The sequence below is a fragment of the Chiroxiphia lanceolata genome, chromosome Z (assembly GCF_009829145.1).
Source record: "Chiroxiphia lanceolata isolate bChiLan1 chromosome Z, bChiLan1.pri, whole genome shotgun sequence".
NCBI classification, from domain to species: domain Eukaryota; kingdom Metazoa; phylum Chordata; class Aves; order Passeriformes; family Pipridae; genus Chiroxiphia; species Chiroxiphia lanceolata.
In genome coordinates, this window is record NC_045671.1 from 37,545,988 (window position 1) to 37,557,738 (window position 11,751).

Consider the following 11,751-nt stretch of genomic DNA (forward strand, 5'->3'; position numbering starts at 1 on the left):
GAAATATGCAATGCATTTTTACACACACGAAAAGCCTTGTTAACCCCAAACATTCTGTGTGGTCTCTGTGGGTAGCCCCATCAGCAGTTGTAGTAGTATGTGCCAGTAAAACTGGTATTTGACCAAAGAGTCTAGCAAGCTCTGAGGAAAACACCAGCATACAAAAGATTAAAAGAGGGGGAAAATGAAAAGGCTTTGTTATATTCTGGGCAATGACAAGACATATGGCAGGCTTTTTATCTTACATTTTCTGCACTGGTCATAACTTCAAGAGCATTGTTATTGCTAAGAAATTAACATGCCTTTAGTAAAACTCTCTAGTGCATGTTATTTATATCAGGAATTAAGTCTCTACAATCATGCCTGTGCTTTATGACTATAACTATAAGCCATGCTTTTGTGATATTAATACATGCAGTTTGTTTATGACATATATATTGTACATAGCTGAAAGAAGCATAGAGAAATGCCTCAGATAGATACAAAAAAATGATTTTTCACTACAACACATTAGCAATCCAAGCTCTTTTCCTTTATCCCAATGGACTTTGAACTGTCTGACCTCCAGAAGGTATTTACAGCTGAAATGACAGTCCCTGAACATATCCTAGCATTCCTGGTATCACTGCTGTAATTGGGGGATGGGAAAGATCCACTATCACCCTCCATTTAGCAAAGAAGTTATGAGCATCCAGCATTTAGAAACAACTATGCCTGAGAAACTGAAAAGACAAGAGAGTTAAGTGACATAGTAAGTGGTCACCAGGAAATGACCAGGAAATTAATATGACATTGAGGTAGTGCTAAGGAGAGCGTTGGACAGCCTGCTGCTGTTCCACCAGGTTATGCAACTGAAAATATTAGTGAGAAAATTAAACTATTCATCTTTCACTAAGACAGAAGCGAAAAGCAATCTGGACAGTATGACCTTCTAATCTCAGTTAAGTCAACACATAAACAATAAAAATGGACTAATATTTCAAGGAATTTTGTTTTAATGACTGTAGCGGTTCAAGTTACCATGGGGTGTTTTCCTGTAATATGATAGAATCCCTCTAAATGGTCATTATTTGACTTCTGGTGATGGAGACACTAAAGCTCTCTGTGTATCTTGTGTTCTATTACAGGAGTCCAAAAGATGGATGAGGCTACTGAGATAGGTTTCACCCACATAGACTTGAATTTAATCTCCCGTAATAAAAGGTAACCTACAGTTTTGTATAATGGCAAAGTGAACTTCTACTTAGTGCTAGCTAATTCATGGCAGCTACCTTCTAAAACAGCATGTGAACATGAACAGCTGTGAACTTGTAGATATTGGGAATTATTAAATACACCTTTTTAGAAATATAATACTGCCCATTCCTTACAAATAATTTTTTATGTTCTGAAGTTCAGTCTGCAACATAACCCAAACAATGATTGAAATAAGTGTTAAAAAAGAAACACAAACAGATGGGAAATCAAGGGAGTGATAAACACAGTAAAGTAAATGGCATAGCCTAAATTCACCAGAGATAGCAACTGAGTAAACCAGGAGAAGAAGTCATCCCTCACTGCCCAGTGTTTTCCTTACTAAGAGTGTTGATGCTCTCCCATCTTTTAGAAGTGTTAAGTAGGATTCAGTAATATAATCCAGCTGCCCTCAATCTGCTTTGTGCATTCTGGCATCCATAGATATGATCTCAATGCATCTAGGCTCTTTGATTTACTATGAAATTTTATCAAGAAAACACATTAACTGAACATAACCTGATTTAATAAGCCCTTGATTTTACCAGTGCACTGTCTGCATGTATGTACAGGTAGATAAATAAATCATAGAATACTTTGTGTTGGAATGGACCTTCAGGGATCATCTAGTCTAGCGCCCCTGCAATGAACAGGGACATCTTTAACTATATCAGGTTACTCAGAGCCACAACCAACCTGACCTTGAATGTTTCCACAGATGGGGCACCCACCACCTCTCTGAGCAACCTGTGCCAATGTTTTGCTACCCTTATCATAAAAAAAAAATTATATCTGATCTAAATTGACCCTCTTTCAGTTTAAAACTATTACCCCTTGTCCTATCACAAGTCCTGCTAAAAGATTTGTCCCCATCTTTCTTGTAGGCCATTTTCAAGTACTGACAGGCTGCAATGATGTCTTCCTGAAGCCTTCTCTTCCCTAGGCTGAACAACCCCAGCTCTCTCAGTCTCTCTTCATAGGAGAGATGCTCCATCCCTCTAATCATCTTGGTGGCTCTGCTCTAGACCAGCTCCAACAGGTATATGTCTTTCCTGTGCTGAGGATCCCAGAGCTGGACACAGCACTGCAGGTCGATCTCATCAGAGTGGATTAGAGGGGCAGAATCGCTCTACCTGCTGGCCACTCCTCTTTTGATGCAGCTCAGGACACGATTGGCTTTCTGGGCTGCAAGTGCACATTGTCAGGTCATGTCTGAATTTTTGTTCACACTCAAGTCCTTCTCTTCAGGGCTTCTCTCAGTAAGTTCTTCTCCCAGTCTGTATTTATTTCTAGGATTGCCCCAACCCAGGTGTAGCACTTGGCTGTGATAAATCTCAAGAGATTCCCATGAACCCACTTTTTGAGCTTGTCCAGGTCCCTCTGGAGGGCATGCCATCTCTCAGGAGAGTCAACTGTGCCACTCAGCTTGGTGTCATCTGCAAGTTTGCTGAGGGTGCACTCGATCCCGCTATCTGTGTCACTGATTAAGATATTAAATAGCACTGGTCCCAACATGGGCCCCTAAGGGGCCCCATTTGTCACTGATCTCCATCCATTAAGCCACTGACCACTACCCTCTGGATGCGACCACAGACACAGGACTGGAAAGGATACTAAGCAGGTTTGCAGATGACACAAAACTGGGAAGAGCTGCTGACTCCGTCAAAGGCAGGGAGGTCCTGCAGAGAGACCTCAACAAATGAGAGGACTGGGCAATCACCAACCAGATGAACTTCAACAAGAAATGCTGGATTCTGCACCTGGGATGGGGCAACCCAGGATGTATCTACAGACTGGGCAATGAGATGCTAGAAAGCAGTGCCATGGAAAGGGACCTGGGAGTCCTGGTCGATGACAAGTTCAATATGAGTCAGCAGTGCCCTGGAAGCCAGGAGGGCCAATCGTGTTCTGGGGGGCATCAGGCAAAGCATCACCAGCTGGTCGAGGGAGGGGATTGTCCCGCTCTGCTCTGCTCTGGTGCAGCCTTACCTTGAATATTGTGTGCAGTTTTGGGCACTACAATAGAAGAAAGATATTAAGCTCTTAGAGAGTGTCCAAAGGAGGGCAACAAAGATGGTGAAGGGCCTTGAGGGGAAGCCGTATGAGGGGCAGCTGAGGTTGCTTGGTCTGTTCAGCCTGGAGAAGAGGAGACTGAGGGGAGACCTCATTGCAGTCTACAACTTCTTTGTGAGGGGAAGAGGAGAGGCAGGCACTGATCTCTTCTCTGTGGTGACCAGTGACAGGACCTGGGGGAATGGCCTGATAGGAGGTTTGGGTTAGATATTAGGAAAAGCTTCTTCACCCAGAGGGTGGTTGGGCACTGGAACAGGCTCCCCAGGGAAGTGGTCACAGCGCTAAGCGTGTCTGAGTTCAAGATGTGTTTGGACGATACTCTTGGGCACATGGTGTGACTCTTTCAAATGGTCCTGTGCAGGGCCAAGTGTTGGGCTTGATGATCCTTGTAGATGATCTATTCTTACTCAGCATATTCTGTGATTCTGTGATCCAATCCTGTGATCTAATCAACTCCTCATCCATTGAATGGATGATTTGATGGGTACCCATCAAATCCATAACTCAATTTAGGGAGAAGGATGTTATGGAAAACCATGTCAAAGGCCTAACAGCTGTCCAGATGGATGACATTCATAGCTTTCCCCTGCCCACTGATGTAGGCACTCCATAGTAGGTTTACTCTCATAAGGAAGTGTCCCTTTCAGTCACCCACAGTCAGTATTCTGCAGCCCCGTACAGTGCCTTTAGACTTCGAGTGATGTGAGAACAGGCATTTAGCAGTGAGCTAGTTATCCATATCCATCCCATTGAACAAGCTCCTCACTTCCTTGCACAAAACTTGCCCAGAATCAGTGCTGGATAGTTTTCTAAACAAGTGTGACCCACAGGAGCAGTGGGAAACATCCTTATTTCCCGTTTTGGATCGACATCTGTGAGGGATCCGATTTTTTAATTGCCTTAAAACATTGCTACTGTAGCAGCCTCCTGCCAGGAGAATGAAGATAAAAGCTGAGAGGAGGAGGCCATAGCCCACAAACTGTTAGCTCTGTGGAGGCCCAGGAGCAAGTCTCTTCATGTGTGTTGCTTATCTAAAGGAGGGCAGTGGTGACTCTCTTGGTGTATGATGCTTATCTCCCGAGAGCCAGGCCATGTCAAAGGCCTGAGCCAGACCCTCTGTGCACACGCCCACCACTCACCTGGAGAAGGCCTCACTCTTAGCAGCGGTGCCTCTGAAGCACCTCCATGCCCAAGCCTAAATGACTGAGCAAAAACCAGTACCCCATGTGAGTGACCCCACTGGAGCAGTTCTTGAAAAACTGCAGTTCACAGAAAAGACTCATGTTGGAGAAATTAATGGAGGACTGTATCCTATGCTGGAGAAGGGCAACAGTGCAAGAAGAAAGAATCATCAGAACCATAAAACCATATTCCTTATCTTTCTGCACTGAGGGGAGGACGTAGAAGAGTCAGGAGGGAAGAAGTGAAGCTGAGCATGTGGGGGTGGAGGGGAAACTGGTTTAGTTTTTGTCTTTGTTTCTCACCATTATGCTCTACTTTCAATTGGAAATAAATTAATTTTCCCAAAGTCGTCTGGTTTGCATGTGGTTGTAGTTGGTAAGTGATCTCCCTGTCCTTATCTGAACCCACAGAATTTTCCATCTTATTCTTTCTTATGATGTCAGCCCATCACAGCAGATACCTGGGCATCCTTGCCTGAACCACTAAAAAATACTGTTGGTGTTTAGATACAGGGATGGCAACTCACCTCTTTTGTGCTGTTCAGAGAAATCCATGGACATCTTCCAACTGACTTTTAGAAATCCCATGCAAAAGTAGCAGCAAGGAAAGATTCTAACTTGACTAAGCCTCCAATGTCCTGTACTAGCCTGTATATTTGTGTTACTATACAGAGAGCCACCTAGAGTAATTTCCCATTTTTTCTTATGTAGAGTAATTTCTCACCTACAATAATTTTCTACTTCTTTTGCCACAGCAGGAATTCAGGACTGTATTACATTGAAAGAGTGTGGATTTTATATCATACAGTGATGAAAGTCAAATGTTTATCTCTTTCTGCTGCTCGTCTGACCAACATGAAAATTGACACTTAAGGTAAAACTAGTCAGCATAAATTTGATTTTACAGAAAATAATACTTTTTTTTTAAAGGCTAGAAAACATCCTTAGTGGAAGCAACTTACGTTCAACATTTCTTGAAGAAAGCTGCACTGAAATTACTACAGCAATTATCTCAGTAAGAGTACAATGCTACCTGATCAGCAACAGGCAGTATGACACAATTAGTTCATACACTACCCCTCTGTTTCCAGTGTCCTCTGCAAGCCCGTGTCAATGTATAGGTTGCTGTAGAAATGCATAAGTCTTACTAAAGTCAAAAATATGGATTATCTGATGTTGTTCTTATTTGGACACTTCCTCACACACTCACAAATTCATGCAGATGCTCACAGAGATAGACCTGTTGTATAATTGACCAAATAAGTTGTTTTTCCCAAAGGCCCTTGTGAGCCAGCTTACATGTCCCATGCAGTCTGCAGTCAGACAGCAGTGGGCTGTTAGCCAGGGGAAGCACAACACTACATCACAGGAGCTGAAAAGAGTGGTATTCCCAAGCAGCAGCTTGACACAGTAGGAAATACATCCTAATTTAATTAATAAGAGAGAAATATTTGGGGATTGTTTGAACAAAACAGAATATTTCAAAGCCACTTGGGCTGACTCTATGTGAAACATCAACATGTCATATCTCAAACAAGCAGACAGCTTGCTGATGCAATGTTGTTTCAGAGGAACTGCATTTCATATTGTAAAACCATTTTAAAAATCCAGACTAGCTTCTTTGACCATTGTTTTCTTGCTCATGACTGTATTTTGAATGCTATAAATATCAACTTTGTCTTGGAGGATAATATCACTTTAACATTCTAATTAAAACCAACACGAGCTGAGAGAGCTCAGCATAGTCCTTTTAATTCTAGATTAACCAAGTCATCTATTTAAAAAAGGAACAGGCCAAATAAATATGACAAAATAGAAATGAAAAATTGTGTTTTAGATGCACTCTACCATTTATTCAAAACAAACCAAGCAGAAGACCTGGTTCCTTAATACAGAACAGTAGTTGGGTCAGCTCCATTAAGGGAAATTGAAGAGATGATCTTGGAAAAAAAAAGTAATTTCCAAAAAAAAGTCATATGGAATCACTTGTCATTCTCTCCTCTTCTTTTTCAAATCTGCCTCAGGGAAAAATCTTTCAGGAGCATTTAAACATAGTTTTAAACATAACTGCCTTGTGTCTGCTTCCAACAGAATTCTTCATGCTCTTTTTCTGATTAAAGGATCTGTTCTCATCAGGTTTACACAAAACACCACATTCCATGGTTTCCAGATTCCAGTTCTAATTCCTTTGGCCATTATTGGTCTCCTTGTTATTCTTCATCCTCTTTAAAAGAAATTACTACCACACATGAATCACTTATTTAAGGTCCAAATTCAGTTAAAACAATTGCACTAGGAGGAATGAGAAATTAAGATCTCAAAATCATTGGAAACAGAATTATTACTAAGGAATAGAGCTCCATTTTTTCTATGAAAAGGTGTTACAGTTGGGTTTTTTTAATCGTTGAGTCTGATTCTATAAAGAGACAGTGAAGAGCCTTACCCCATTCATTAACATTCACAGCACTACTGAATTCAGTTTCAATTTCGGTGGCTGGTAAAGGAGTCCAGCATCTTGTAAGGTCAAATATTTTCTTGGTCACATAGGCAGAGATGAATTTGGCTAGGAAACCAAAACTGCAAGTAGGATGGTGAAACTTCTGCTTTGATAGAAAACAAAATCTCCAGCTCAGAAAAACAGACTTAGGCTGGTTGCTATCATGGCATTTCAAGAAATCCAAGTTTACATGTTAGAAGTGCATGAATGTTGTGTAGCAATACTAAGTTAATCATTACATCATTTACAATCTGTAAGTACGAGGGAAATGGAACCACTTCATTCACCCTTTTTCTGCCTTGCCTCCATGTCTATCCTGCCTCTCTGTATCGTATGCTTCTTAGGAAGGGCAAATCTAATTTGTTTTTTTGGAAATTTTCACAGAATTACAGAATGGTTAAGGTTCGAAGTGACCTCTGGAGGCCAACCTCCCTACTCAAACAGCAGGTTTCCAGGTCCATATCCAGTTAGCTTTTGATGATTTCCAAGGATGGAGCTTCCACCACCTTTCGGGGAAACCTGTGCCAGTGTGCAGTCAGAGTATATAGAAACTTCAAAAATTATTTATAAACTTCTTACGTAAGCTTATAAAAAATTTATACATTGCCTAGCGCAAAGAGCCTTCTCCTTGTCTGCCTCTTGTCCTGTTGGTCGGCACCGCTGAGAAAAACCTGGCTGCATCCTCTTACACCTACCCTTCATATACTTATGGACACTGATGAGGTCCCCTCTCTGTCATCTCTTCTTGAGGCTGAACAGGCCCAGCTCCCTCAGCCTTTCCTCGTAAGAAAGTTGCTCCAGTCCCTGAAACATCTTTGTCCACTGGACTCTCACAGGAGCTCTATATCTCTCTTGTCCAGAGGAGCCCAGAACTGGACACAGCACTCCAGACGTGGCCTCACCAGGGCTAAGTAGAGGGGCAGGATCACCTCCCTCTTCCTAATGCACTCCAGGATACCATTGGCCTTCTTGGCCACACGGACACACTGCGGGCTCATGGACAGCTTATTGTCCAGCAGGTCCTTCCCTGCAGAGCTGCTTTCCAGCAGGTCAGTCCCCAGCCTGTGCTGGTGCCTGAGATTATTATTCCTCCCCAGGTCAGGACCCTTCAATTGCCTTTGTTGAATTTCAGACTGTTCCTCCCTGCCCATCTCTCCAGCCTGTTGAGGTCCTTCTGAAGGGCTGCACAGCACTGTGGGGTATCGGTCACTCCTCCCAGCTTTGTGTCATCAGTGCCCTTGCTGAGGAGGCATCTGTCCTTTCATCCAAGTCATTGATGAATAAGTTAACCAACAGTGGGCCCAGTATTGAACTGTGGGGGACACAACTAGAGACAGGCCTCCAACTAGACCTTGTGACACGGATTACAACTCTCTGGGATCTGCCATTAAGCCAGTTCTCAATCCGCCTCACTGTCCACTTACTTAACACACACTTCCTGAATTTACCTGTAAGTATGTTGTGAGAGACAGTGCCAAAAGCATTGCTGAAGTCAAGGTAAACAATATCCACTGCTCTCTCTTCATCCATACAGGTAGTTATTTCATTAGAGAAGGCAATCAGGTTGGTCAAGCATAATTTACCTTTAGTGAAATGATACTGACTACTCCTGATCACCTTCCTGTCTTCCATGTTTTGCCTCAACTAAAACAATCAGCAGGCACATAAGCATCCTTCAATGGCTGTTTCAGTGTAGAGGGAAGAAAAAGTGGTATAAGCTTAAATATTGCATTAATTTAGCTAGTCTGGGATTAACTCGTCGTGGACATACCCCTGCGCAGCTGTCAGTAATATATATGTGTCAGTGTCTGTGTCTTTGTGGGTGGGTGTGTGTGTGTGTGTATATCACTAAACAGCTGCAAAGAACACAAGAGTGTCATGTTAAATGCTGATAATTTGATCAGTTTACATTTTGCTACCATGCCAATTATTTGGCCCTAATGCCCATAAAAAGTATGATTAGCAGCATTTTTGTGAATAGCAGAAACTTTTACTGGGCAGTGGCTTTTTGCTAAAATCCTGGAAACCAGCTTTAAAATAACATTTGGGGGGGTGGTTTTTTTTAATTTCTGTTTATCAGCTTGATGATAATCTGCTGAATATGAAACAAATGCAATAGATATATAAAATTACACCCTGTGAATATTTGGAAGGTAGGAAATCAGCTGGAGAAGCACTTTGGCCACAGTGAAGATATCAGTTCCAGAATTCTCCCCATAGAAGAAGCATTCTGATCCAAAATATGGCCTTCTGCCACCATTAAGTAAGAAACCCTCAAATCCTGCCCAAACTCTTTCCAAGAAATGGTCATTGCAGTACTTACTGCTCCATATTGGCCTCAACTAAACATACAATACTTATGAAATTTCTGCCTTTTGTTAGACCAATAGAAATCCACAGGAGAGTTAAGTCAGTGAAGCTCCTTACTTACTCTTACATCAGATTATCCATACAGTACCCTTTGTTAGCATATAGTTTGTTAGCGTCCGGTTGGCAGCCAGTCACTAGTGGTGTCCCCCAAGGATCAATGTTGGGCCCAGTTCTATTTAATATCTTTATTGATAATCCGGATGAGGGGACTGAGTGTACCATTAGCAAATTTCCAGATGACACCAAGTTGGGGGGCGTGTTGATCTGCTGGAAGGCAGGAGGGTTCTGCAGAGGGACCTGGACAGATTGGAGAGATGATCTGATTCCAATGGGATGAGGTTCAACAAGGCCAAGTGTTATGTCCTGCAACAACCATGGCCACAAGATGGAGCGCTACAGGCTAGGGGCAGAGTGGCTGGAGAGCAACCAGGCAGAAAGGGAGTTTGGATTGACAGAAGGCTGAACATGAGCCAGCAGTGTGCCCAGGTGGCCAAGAACGCCAATGGCATCCTGGCCTGGATCAGGAACAGTGTGGCCAGCAGTACCAGGGAAGTGATTCTTCCCCTGTACTCAGCACTGGTGAGGCCACACCTGGAGTGCTGTGTCCAGTTCTGGGCCCCTCAGTTCAGGAAGGATATTGAGGTGCCGGAGCAGGTCCAGAGAAGAGCAACATGGCTGGTGAAGGAACTCGAGCACAAGTCCTATGAGAAGAGGCTGAGGGAGGGGCTGTTCAGCCTGGAGAAGAGGAGGCTCATCATTCTCTACAACTACCTGAAAGGAGGCTGTAGCCAGGTGGGCATCGGTCTCTTCTCCAGGGCAACCAGCAGTAGGACAAGAGGGCACAGTCTTAAGCTGTGCCAAGGGAGGTTTAGATTGGATACTGGGAAGAAATTTTTTACAGAGAAAGTAATCAGACATTGGAATGGGCTGCCCAGGGAAGTGGTGGATTCACCATCCCTGGGGGTTTTTAAGATGAGACTGAATGTGGCACTTAGTGCCATGGTCTAGTTACCACGGCGGTATTGGATCAAGGGTTGGACCTCATGATATCGGAGGTCTTTTCCAACATAGTTGAATCTATGATTCTATTATATATTCCATGAGTGTTTTTAACAGCACTGTTACAAAGCTAAAAGAAAAATTTCAGAGAATGAACCTTTCTTCTACCACTATACCTTTTACATATATTGTCTTTCAACTAAATTGCTGGTATACGCAAACAAAGAAAAACAAAGCAGACAGAACTCTGATCAGTGAATGTTTAATATTCTTGGAGCTGTATTTACAGTTATAGAAAAGCCTCAGAAGGAAGAAAATGTTCTAAGAAGAAAACAACACAAGTCTTTTTTACTTCAGAAAAATGTTGGCAACATACTCAGCACAGTTCTCTGGAAATATTTAGCTGTTGTCCATCTCTTTTCAGCACAAGCACTACAAAGAAAATTACCTTTTGTATTTTATTTTGGCTTATTTGTTCCTTATTTGGAAAATGCCTTGACACAGGATGGATGGTCATCAAAAAAGCTGATGACAGGTATCAATCAAGATATATTGCTTCAAATTAAGGTTGAGTAATTACATTGATACTTTTCAGGAAGAGTTACATAGACAAGGCAAAACCACAGTCACAGTTTTTAGAGTTTTTAGGCAAGCTGTTTGTATTAGTATTAATGTGATAACTTTCTATAACCAGGGAAGTATTTCCTATGAAATGTTGTAAGTAACATAAGGAATACCTTCCTTCAAGTTTGGTTTACTAGGTCCAAGTCTATTGTACTGCTCAGAACACAGTTTTCCATATAAATTTGGGGGGGAGGGGGTTTCAGCCTTTAAATCAGTACTGGGGAAGGAGATCATCACTGATTTTATCTATGATAACCACTTCACTTGTAGCATAGCAACACTGAATTTTAAACAAAACTGGTGGCTATATTCTATTTTTAGATACAGACATTGGTTTCCAAATGCTTTCAAGGGGTGTGTGCTTGCATACAAGGGCAGATTTTGGCTTTTAGACAATTTTTTTTTTACTCATTTTACGTCCAAATCAGATAAAATTATTTTTCTGTGACTTCACTTCAGTGGTTTAAAGGGAGATAGAATTGCATCACCTTCAGGCTAAAATGAGACATTTCCTTTGTATATCATAGGTAGGGAGTGCACTCTCTATCATTAAGCAATCAATAACTAACAAGTAACTGAATAACAAAGATTCAGCCCTTCTTCTTGCAAACCTACAAACATCTCCTTACCTTTATTTGGGTAATTGTGATTAAACTGACCTTATGCTTATGGCTTTAGTAAAAGATCAGGGCCAAAGTTAAAATAGCAGCAAGAAACTTTTTGACACTATTGGCAAGAGTTTTAACTTCATGTATTTTTTAAAAGGAGACTAGT